The following is a 10,007-nucleotide window of genomic DNA, read 5'->3' on the forward strand; positions in this document are numbered from 1 at the left end:
GTGATTTTTTTTTTTTTTTTGTCTTAGTGTTGCACAAATTTTCGTTTAACAAATGGATAGTAATTTTTAAATGGCATATGGGCTTTTTTTGGTGAAACCCAAGTTAAGTCTTGATTGAAGAATACATGATTGTAACATTTGAATTGTTGGGTTGATTTTCTTTGATGTGATAATGTTAGAGAAGCAATGAGTGGTAATAGAGATGAAAACACATGAGCTACAATGGTTGTTGACATTAGTAGATAGAAGACGACAACGATCAAAAGATAACTATTAATTGATGGTTGGTGTTGGTATTGGTTGGCGGAATGTGATGACATTTAAGAAATTATAGTTGAGAGATGATAATCAGACAATAAAATTAAGACAATATTAAATATATATGGTAAATATGGGTGTGCATTATTTGATCAAAATTGAAAAATTAAATCAAATCAACTAGATTTGATTGATTTGGTTAGGTTTCAAAAAATGCATTTAGGTTTTAAATTTTTAAAATCTGAGTATTCAATTTTTAATTATTGATCAAGTTTTAATTTTCATTTAACTCCAATTAACAATTAAATCTTAGTTTAATTGTAATTGATTCGTTATAATAAAATTAATTTTTTGTTTGGTTTTGAGAGATGATAATCAGACAATAAAATTAAGACAATATTAAATATATATGGTAAATATGGGTGTGCATTATTTGATCAATATGGAAAAATCAAATCAAATCAACTAGTTTTGATTGATTTGGTTAGGTTTCAAAAAATGCATTTAGGTTTTAATTTTTTTAAAATATGAGTACTCAAATTTTAATTATTGATCAAGAATCTTAGTTTAATTGTAATGGTTAATTTTTTGTTTGGTCGGTGTGATTTTATCAAAATATTGATTGGTTTAGTTTTTAGGATTTTGGATTTTAGTTGTAATTGGACTAACCAATTTAAAAACTGATCCATCCAAACCAATCAAATGCTCGTTGATAGTTATAGATGCTCATGGAGAGTTTTTTAATCATCCAGGTTAAATCTCAATCATTTTTTTAATATTAAATTTGAATTCAAGATCATCTAGGTCCTCAGTTTTAGGGAGGTTATTGTCAAATTGATCGTCTCAACAAGGCAACCCAATGATACCAAAGTTGGGTCAATCTGGGTTTAGTCAAGCCCAAGTTAATCCTTTGAAGTACATTGGAAGCTTTGGATCTTCAATTGAATGGTCAAATATTCAATGAGATGAGTCTAATGAGTTCAATATCACTAAATTTCAAGGTTATTAAGGCACTCAAATAATTAAAAAAAATTATGATTAAGAGTGATCAATATGGTGCATCCAATCAGGTGATTGATGAAGTTATTCACCAAAAAAAGTAAAATGTCCTTAACATAAAAGCAATAAATAGACCCCTTCACTCCACTTGAAAAGGAACAGAAAAAAGAGGAATTCTAAAGTCTGTTCTAGAGTGTAGACCTAGCGATAACTTCCAACCCTCGTAACCACCAATCATCATTGATCACTGATCCCAGACTTAATGCTTATGCATAGTATTGCAATAGTTCTGATGGTATTTTTCACTTATATTTCTTTATTTTACAACAAAACCAAAAACTTGATCCTAAAGAAAAATAAGAATTTAACTTTTTTAATTTATATATATTTATATTAGGATACTACTCAACTATATGTATCGTTATCAAGTAATATAGGACTTTTTGATTAAGATCTGAATATCGAACCCACATGGAAGATTATGCAATATGCACTTTTTAGAAAGTTTTTCTTTTTTTTTAAATAATTACTTAAACTAAAAATGATTTTTGCAAGAATTTAAAATTTAAATATTTTTTGTATTTTTGATATTTTAACGAAACAGTAACAACTTAAAAAGATAACTAAAGTTTTTGTAGAAGAAAAGTACTTAATATCAAAATATCTTTCTTCTTATCATGAATCAGTAATAGGTATAAGAATTCTGTTGTGGAAGCATGCAAATTGTGTTGTACCAAATATGAGCAACAATATTCTTTCCTTACTAGATATGCTATAAAGAACAATGACTAATTTAAAGTTTGAATAGTTTTGAAGACCAACTAGGCATGGAAGATACCAGCTCTCACTCTAGAATTCCTTCGATTCCCTCCACATGGGGGCTAACATTCTCGTATCAGAACCTAAAATAATAAACTAAGTTAGGGGGCTTTAAACTGTCACTTTGAAGTCCTCTAACTCTACACCCATCAATAAATATTTCCCTATTTATTTGCACTCAATCATATGAACTACATTCTCATTCATACAATCTCATGTGATTCTTTCCAATTGTTTAAATACAATTATAATTATGTTTTTTTAGAAAATTTAGAAGTGCTTTACCAGTTCATGTGAACAACACCCTCATTAAGGAGAAAAAAATAAAAAGCAATAATAAAAAATTTCCAACACTATTCTTGAATATGACTGCAATCATATTTAAAAGGACAAGTACATCTATCTTGACCTATGTCCCAAACTCAAAAACATAAAAGTTTTTTGGCACCTTATTATTAGCTTAATCGGTTTTAAATTGTCTCAATTCACTCACTTTCACTGCAAGTAATAGTCATCAAGCAAATGCTCCAATTTAAAGACCTAGGATAAGTAAAAAAAAATATTTGGTTTATTTCAATCGATCTCTTTTATTACGTGTTACGATTTTTTAGCAGATGCTCTGAATAATAACCTAGGATAGGTTAAGTATCCATCACAATGGAGTTTATTTGACTTCAACCATCTCCAGTAACACAGGCGAGGATTGATTAAAATTATCTAGATAACTCCAAGTTTGTTGGTAATACTTAACTCATTTCACAACATTCTAATATGAGGTAACACTACACATTAAGTAATACATAGCAATGAATTATGGTTGAAATATAATATGATTTCAATCACATAAAGATTTACACCATCAAAATATATAAATTCCATTAAGCAAATGGAAAGTTGTAAATACAAATAGACTATCACTAAGCATAAATTATAAATCAAGCAAATAAAAAGATACAGAAACTAACGCATTGTCAAAAGTACAAAAGCTACAATAGGATAGTAGAAACAAAACATTAATTCATTTCAGCCTTTTCCTCTTCCTTACCAAGTATGTGTTCCTGGAAGTTTCTCACAGCTTCATCACCTTTTGAGTATGAGGAGGATGTTCAAAAGCATGATTGGGAGAAGTTCCCTTGATATCAACTTGAATTTGATGGTGCACCACATGAATCCCCTTCAAGAAGCCTTGTATGAATCCTTCCTTGATTAAATCTTGTTGTAGCTCCTTCACTTCAACGTCATAAATGTGGTCACGAGTTTTCTAAACATGATCCTTCTAAATTTCACAGAGCTCTTAAAGTCCTCCACAACCCTCTAACAAACTCCTGTAAAATCAATCTCCTTCTCTGACTTTAACCTTTTGTTCACCTCATCAAGGGAAGATATCCTTACTCCCAAAGCCTTCAAACTCCTGACACTCTAACTAAAAGTAGCTCGTGAATTTACTAGCTCCTCTTGGGATATCTCTAGATCCTAGATCTATAAGGGAAAGGAAGTCTCCATAGTAGATAATACAGTCTTGCACTCTGTCAGCTGATTTTTTAAGACTACAATCTGTTCAACCTTAATATGATATCTAATTTTGTATTTTCCCTTAAAAACATGATTTTTATAAATTCTAAATTCAACTCATTTAAGGAATATTAAATTTTACCTCAAGTTCCATCTTTTTCATCATCTGAAACTAACAATTTCATATTAAAATGATGAAAGAGGTAAAAAACAAAGTAAATAGACATATGTAAAGAAGACTTACATATTCCTCAATTTTCTGGGACTGAGTGCATAGATGACACCTCCTCCATAATATGAATTTTTGAAGGTTTGTTTAGATGATTTTATGACCCATCATTCTTATTATTTTTCTTCGAAGGAAGGATTTCGCAAAGGGCCCTTCGAAGGGTCAGTAAAAATCTGTTTAGGATGCATTTTCTCAAACTTCTTCAACATAGTAGCATGGGATCTTCTGTGTTGGATGAAGATGTTAGTATTGAACAAAAACTCTTCATTCACACAGTTATTAATATAATGTACCTCAAACTTTCTTATAACCTAAATACTAAAGATTTTTAGTATATCATCCATTATAATATGATAGAAAGCATATGTAACTTTTTTTGAATTTCATGAAATCCCCAGTCATTCTGTGCAAAAAAAAAAAAAATGATTGACCAATTTCTTATTAGATCCTTTATGAGAAGATCTAATACTTTACTCAAAGGTATATGATTGTGTATGTGACTAACGAATCTATCGGTCCTGGCTAAGACCCCCAATGTTAACTTGACCCCATGTTTTCTAAAGAATGAGATTAACCTGACATTAATCCCATAGTTGATAAGATCACTACGAAATTCTAACCTCAGTAGCTGATAAAACAACTATCAACTAGAGCTTTGGTGGAAACTGCATGTCAAAATGCAAATTTACCTCCTAATCATGAGGTATCCAGGAGGAGAACATGCTCAATTGGATGAATTCGACAAGCTAACCATAATGTCATTTAGAAAGTGGATCATTTTCTAGAAAAATGTCAAAATATTTTTAGTTAATGAAGATACCATTTTATTAGGGTTCTTTAAATTATGTGACTTTCGAAAAGACAAACTTCTCTATACGTTGGGATTTAATTAAGAAAATCAAGCATGGTGAATCTCAGGTTAAAGGCAACAATGCTTACACTAGTGAAGTCAACAATAGCCTACACCAAAGGAGACAACAATAGCCTACTTCGAAGAAGACAATAATAGCCTACATTGGGGGAGGCAACAATAACCTACTTTAGATGATGTAGCAAAAGAATACGTCAAAAAATGCAATTATAACCTTGGGAGGTTGGCGGGTGGGGGCAACAAAAACCCATGAGACTTCAATTAAGGGAGGACTGGTGTGCTTTATCTCCCCCTAAAGGGCCTATTTATAGTAAAAAATTCAACAATCACTCATAAAATTGCATGGGAGCATGCAAGCACATTCACAAACATCTGGCCACATACACATGCAGACGTGTGCACACAGGTCGCATGTGAATGCATGCAAATAATTCATGTAAACATGCATGAATTGTTCGCTCATCTGACTCCGTCGGCTTGCCCCCCGAAGGGCCTATTTATAGTCAAAAACATTTCACTATTAAAAAAGATTTAGTTATATTTGAATTTTATAAACACAAAGAATACATTTAACAAGAAAAATACATCTCTATGGTATGAGATTACCATATCAGTAATTCTATTTGATCAAGCATGATATATAACACTATGATATTATTATTAGAAGTAATTTATTTGTCTAAACATTACACAACAACAGTATTTTATTTATTTATTTAATGGCATAATATGCTTAGTATATACATAAAAAAATACGGATCATGTGTATTATATATATTTAATTGTCAATTGACACCATTCATTTAATTATTATTTATCAATACAGAAATCGGTGTCCGTAGGTGGATGTTGTAAGAAAAAGAAAAGGATGTCATCTGTTTTATTATACGTAATTACTCTTGTACTCCTCATCGGGAAAGTCTTAGCTAAGGATGTCATCTGTTTTATTATACGTAATTACTCTTCGACTCCTCATCGAGAAAGTCTTAGCTAAATAATAATAATAATAATTTTTTTTAATATTTTAATAGATAAATGAAAAACTTTAAAGTGTGAAGAGGAAAAAATATTGCATCAAGACTCCGCACGTAGAGTTACGTGCGGGGTCCAATGAAATCACAAAACACAATAACATGGGGGAATATTCCCCCCGTGTTATTCAGAATAACACGGGGGAATATTCTCCCCCGTGTTATTCAGATATTAAATAACACGTATGTTATTCATGTGTTATTGTGTTCTGGGAATATTTCTGGTGTTATAATAACACAATAACACATCAATAACCCCTAATCACTATTGTATATATCAGTAATTCTATTTCATCAAGCATGATATTATTATTAAAAGTAATTTTTGTGTGTGTTAACATTACACAACAACAGTATTTGATTTATTTATTTAATGGCATAATATGCTTAGCATATACATAAAAAAAATACAATCATGTGTATTATATATCTTTCATTGTAAAAAGCTTTAAAGAGCGAAGGGAATGGATATTATTGGAAGAAAATTCAAGCTCACGTAGGAGCCTGCGACCATGAGTAAAAGAGAAGTATGGAACTTTTGGCCGATTCCTCCCTTGACTTTCAACTTGCTTTTAATATGGGGAAATAGATTCTAACTCATAAAATAAAATAAAATCAGGCTTTTAAAATTGTAATATACAGACAAGGGTTTAACGAAGCTTAGGTTTCATTTTGATGTAGTTCAACTGTTTTCTTGACCGAAAGGTACTGCAAGTAGAGCTCTCAAAAAAGCTCGTTGTTCGCGAGTAGTTCGTGTTCGGTTCGTCGAAGAGTTCGTGTTCGATTCATTCGATAAGTAAACGAGACGAACATGAACAAATTTTTTTCGTTCGGTTAGCTAAACGAACCAAACATGAACAGTGATGCGTTCATTCGTGTTCGAATCGTTATTGTTCGAAATATAATATAATTTAAAACAATTATATATAAAAAATTTATGATATTTTAAAAAATTAAATTTTATAAATTATAATATATAATAAATTAATAATAATAATATATTAATATAATATATTAGTAATATACTAATATAGATATTATATATTTATATAATATAAGTTATATAATTAATATACTATGTTATTTATATATATTAATATTAGGGATGTCAAACTGGCTCGTCGTTCGCGAACTGCTCGTGTTCGTTCGTGTTCTGCTCGTTCGTTAAGAAACGAACACGAACAGTGACTTTACGAACAATTTCGAACATGAGCTTATTTCAAACAAACTAAATTTTAAATGAACCGAACACGAACACAAGCTCTCTTTGTTCGTGTTCGGTTCGTTTACACCCCCTACTCATAACCCCGTGAATTAAATAGTTAACTAAAGTTATCAATTTACAACCCAATGCAAATACATAATTTATTATTATTTTTTAATAAGTTTTGCCTAATCAATAAACTCGTATCAGACACATGAAAATAGCGAATCATGCCTTAATAAAATAAGATTCGATTCAACTCAATTTTTTTATTGAAGGCACCATGCATTAAACATAAGGGACATTTACATGCATACCACCCAATTCCCATCCATTTACATATCTAACATCTAAAACTTATTTCTTACATTTCTATGAGCCACCGGCACTTCCAAAAGTTACAGTCGTGCTCATGTTGTATCTGACAGTGTTTGCTCTGACACGGATCGACACTTATCTGATACTATAAGATATATTTTAAATTCTATTCATGGGTACTTTTCGTTGTGATGTCATTTCCGACTTTTTTTACACGACGAGCTTTGTATCGAGACATTGAGCCATCAACATTGAGTTTAATTTTGTATGTCCATTTGTTACCCAAAATAGGCTAACCAATTGGTGTAGGAACAAAATCATTGTCATTGCTTAGTATCTTAATATTTTATGATTTTGTTAAAGACATTGCCAATATTGGTAAAAAATGAGGTTTAGACTATGAAACTGGTGAGCTGATCTTGATATATCATTGAGAAACTCACCCACATTATTAAGTACACATCTCGATGCATATTATAGTAATATAACTTTCAGAGTCAAATTCATGACCACTCAAACTTTGATTTGAGCTACTTTATAATTGAATTGAATATCTAGATAAGACCAACCCAATGACATGAAAATTGATATAATCTGACCTAAATGAGCTCAAATTAAGCACTTAAATTATAATTAAAAATTTTCGAGGCATTAAATATAGAATTATATGATCTTCAAATATAACATGTGTATATGTAAATCAAGCTTCTCAACTAAATAATTATATTCAACCTATCATTACTTAATTCTAATACATTAATGTACTTATGTAATAAAAAAAATCACATGCTCAAGAATATCACTCTAGATCATATGATGGAATGTTTTAATTTTTGGTGTTATTAATAGAGAATGCCGCATACACTTAATATTTATAAATAGACCATCACTCTCTACAAAAAAAAAAAGACTTATATTGGAAATTAGAGAAAACTCTGAATTTTGAAGAATCCATAAGCTATATCTGACCACCACTACCACATCATTGTTCAACTATTATCATCTGACCATCTCGCTCATCCACAACCATCTCATTGCCATCACCCGCCCTCTATTGTTAGATGGCCATTTCCCAACCACCTCAATCGAGCTACCAAAGTTAGACCATTACCACTTGATTACCTTTGTGGAACTATTGCCACATGACTAACACCATCATACAATCACTGCTCAACCAACTTAATCAAATAACTACAACTAGACCATAGCCATAAAACACTTTTACCCATCCACAACCATCAAACTATTGTCATCAAAATATTGCTATAAACCTTCACCATCAAATAATCATCAATTAGCCATTATCGCCAATTGACAGTTGATTGATCGCACTACTCTCCATATAAGGATGTTTGAACACAATAGACTTGCCTCTATTTAATGTACTACTCATGTCAAATATAATTATCTGGCGACAATCATCAAATTATGATCATTTGACCATCATCACTCGATTGTAATCTCTTAATCATCATCATTGATTATAGTCTTATCATCATCACCCAACTAAGATCTTGTAGTCACTATCACTCATTTGCGATCTTCTAACCTCCAACACCCACTGGCTTTACTACGCACTATTGTTTATAAGATCAAAGTCTATTAAGGGTGTGCATTATTTGGTGAAAACCAAAAAACCGAACCAAACTGATCAAGTTTGTCTAATTTGGTTCAGTTTCAAAAATATATTTTGATTTTTGGTTTTTAAAATATTTGGTGTTTAGTTTTCTGTTCAATTTTAATTTTCATTTAACCGAACGAACTAAAAAAAATGAAATTTAATTAAAAATTCTTATCATATCTTAATTTTATGTCGAAAAAACCCAAAAAAATCAAATTGTTTATTATATGCAAAATTTTATTGAAATATATAAAAGATTCATAAATGCAAATCGATATTATACATATAGGATATGAAATTTTTAATATTTGTTCATAGACAAACTCTTATAAATTACTAAATTTCGAGTTGTTTATAACCAATCCTTTTAAATCAGATTAAATTTTGACTTTGTTGGTTCAGTTCTATCAAAGTTTTGAATGGTTTGATATTTCAGATCCTCAATTTTGGTTAAAAATCGATTTGACCAATTTGAAAACCAATCCATCTAAACCGACCGAATTCCTACCCCTAATACATGCTATCAACTCACACCATCACATATAAACTTGGTGTATGTCATTGAAATAAGTCACCACCTATAACAACGATGTATGTCATCAACACTTAGCTAATGTACCTTGACTAATTTATTATTTTTCATTAACGATAAAATTGATACACACAAATCATTGATAAGGCTTGAATTTTATCAATACCAAGGTTATACTAAGCTTTTTTAGTCTCTTAGCTCCTTTCCTCAAAGAAGAATGAACAAACAAACTATAACATAACCTCTTAAAGATAACTCCAATACTTTAAAGATCCTTAAACTTCAATTATACACTATATTACTTATAATTTATGTTTACTTTATTGTACCAATATTTTTTGTAATTATGAGTAAATGCATCATTAGTTAAGGGGAGTCATTTTAATTATGTTGAGTGAAATTTTTCCTTTCAAGGTCTTTTAAATAAAAAATCATGCATTCTTCAAGCTTCTTCTAAATCTTTAAATAAAAACAATAGGTTTGAATTTTTATAACCTTCCGATTTTCATATCATTCAATTTATCATTTTATTTTTATTTTGATCATATCACAAAATATTAAAGATTTAGATTTAAAGGAAAAAAACAATAACTTCTTAAATGTATATATTCGA

This window comes from Phalaenopsis equestris, unplaced genomic scaffold (assembly GCF_001263595.1).
Source record: "Phalaenopsis equestris unplaced genomic scaffold, ASM126359v1 Scaffold000002, whole genome shotgun sequence".
In the NCBI taxonomy this organism is placed as follows: Eukaryota; Viridiplantae; Streptophyta; class Magnoliopsida; order Asparagales; family Orchidaceae; genus Phalaenopsis; species Phalaenopsis equestris.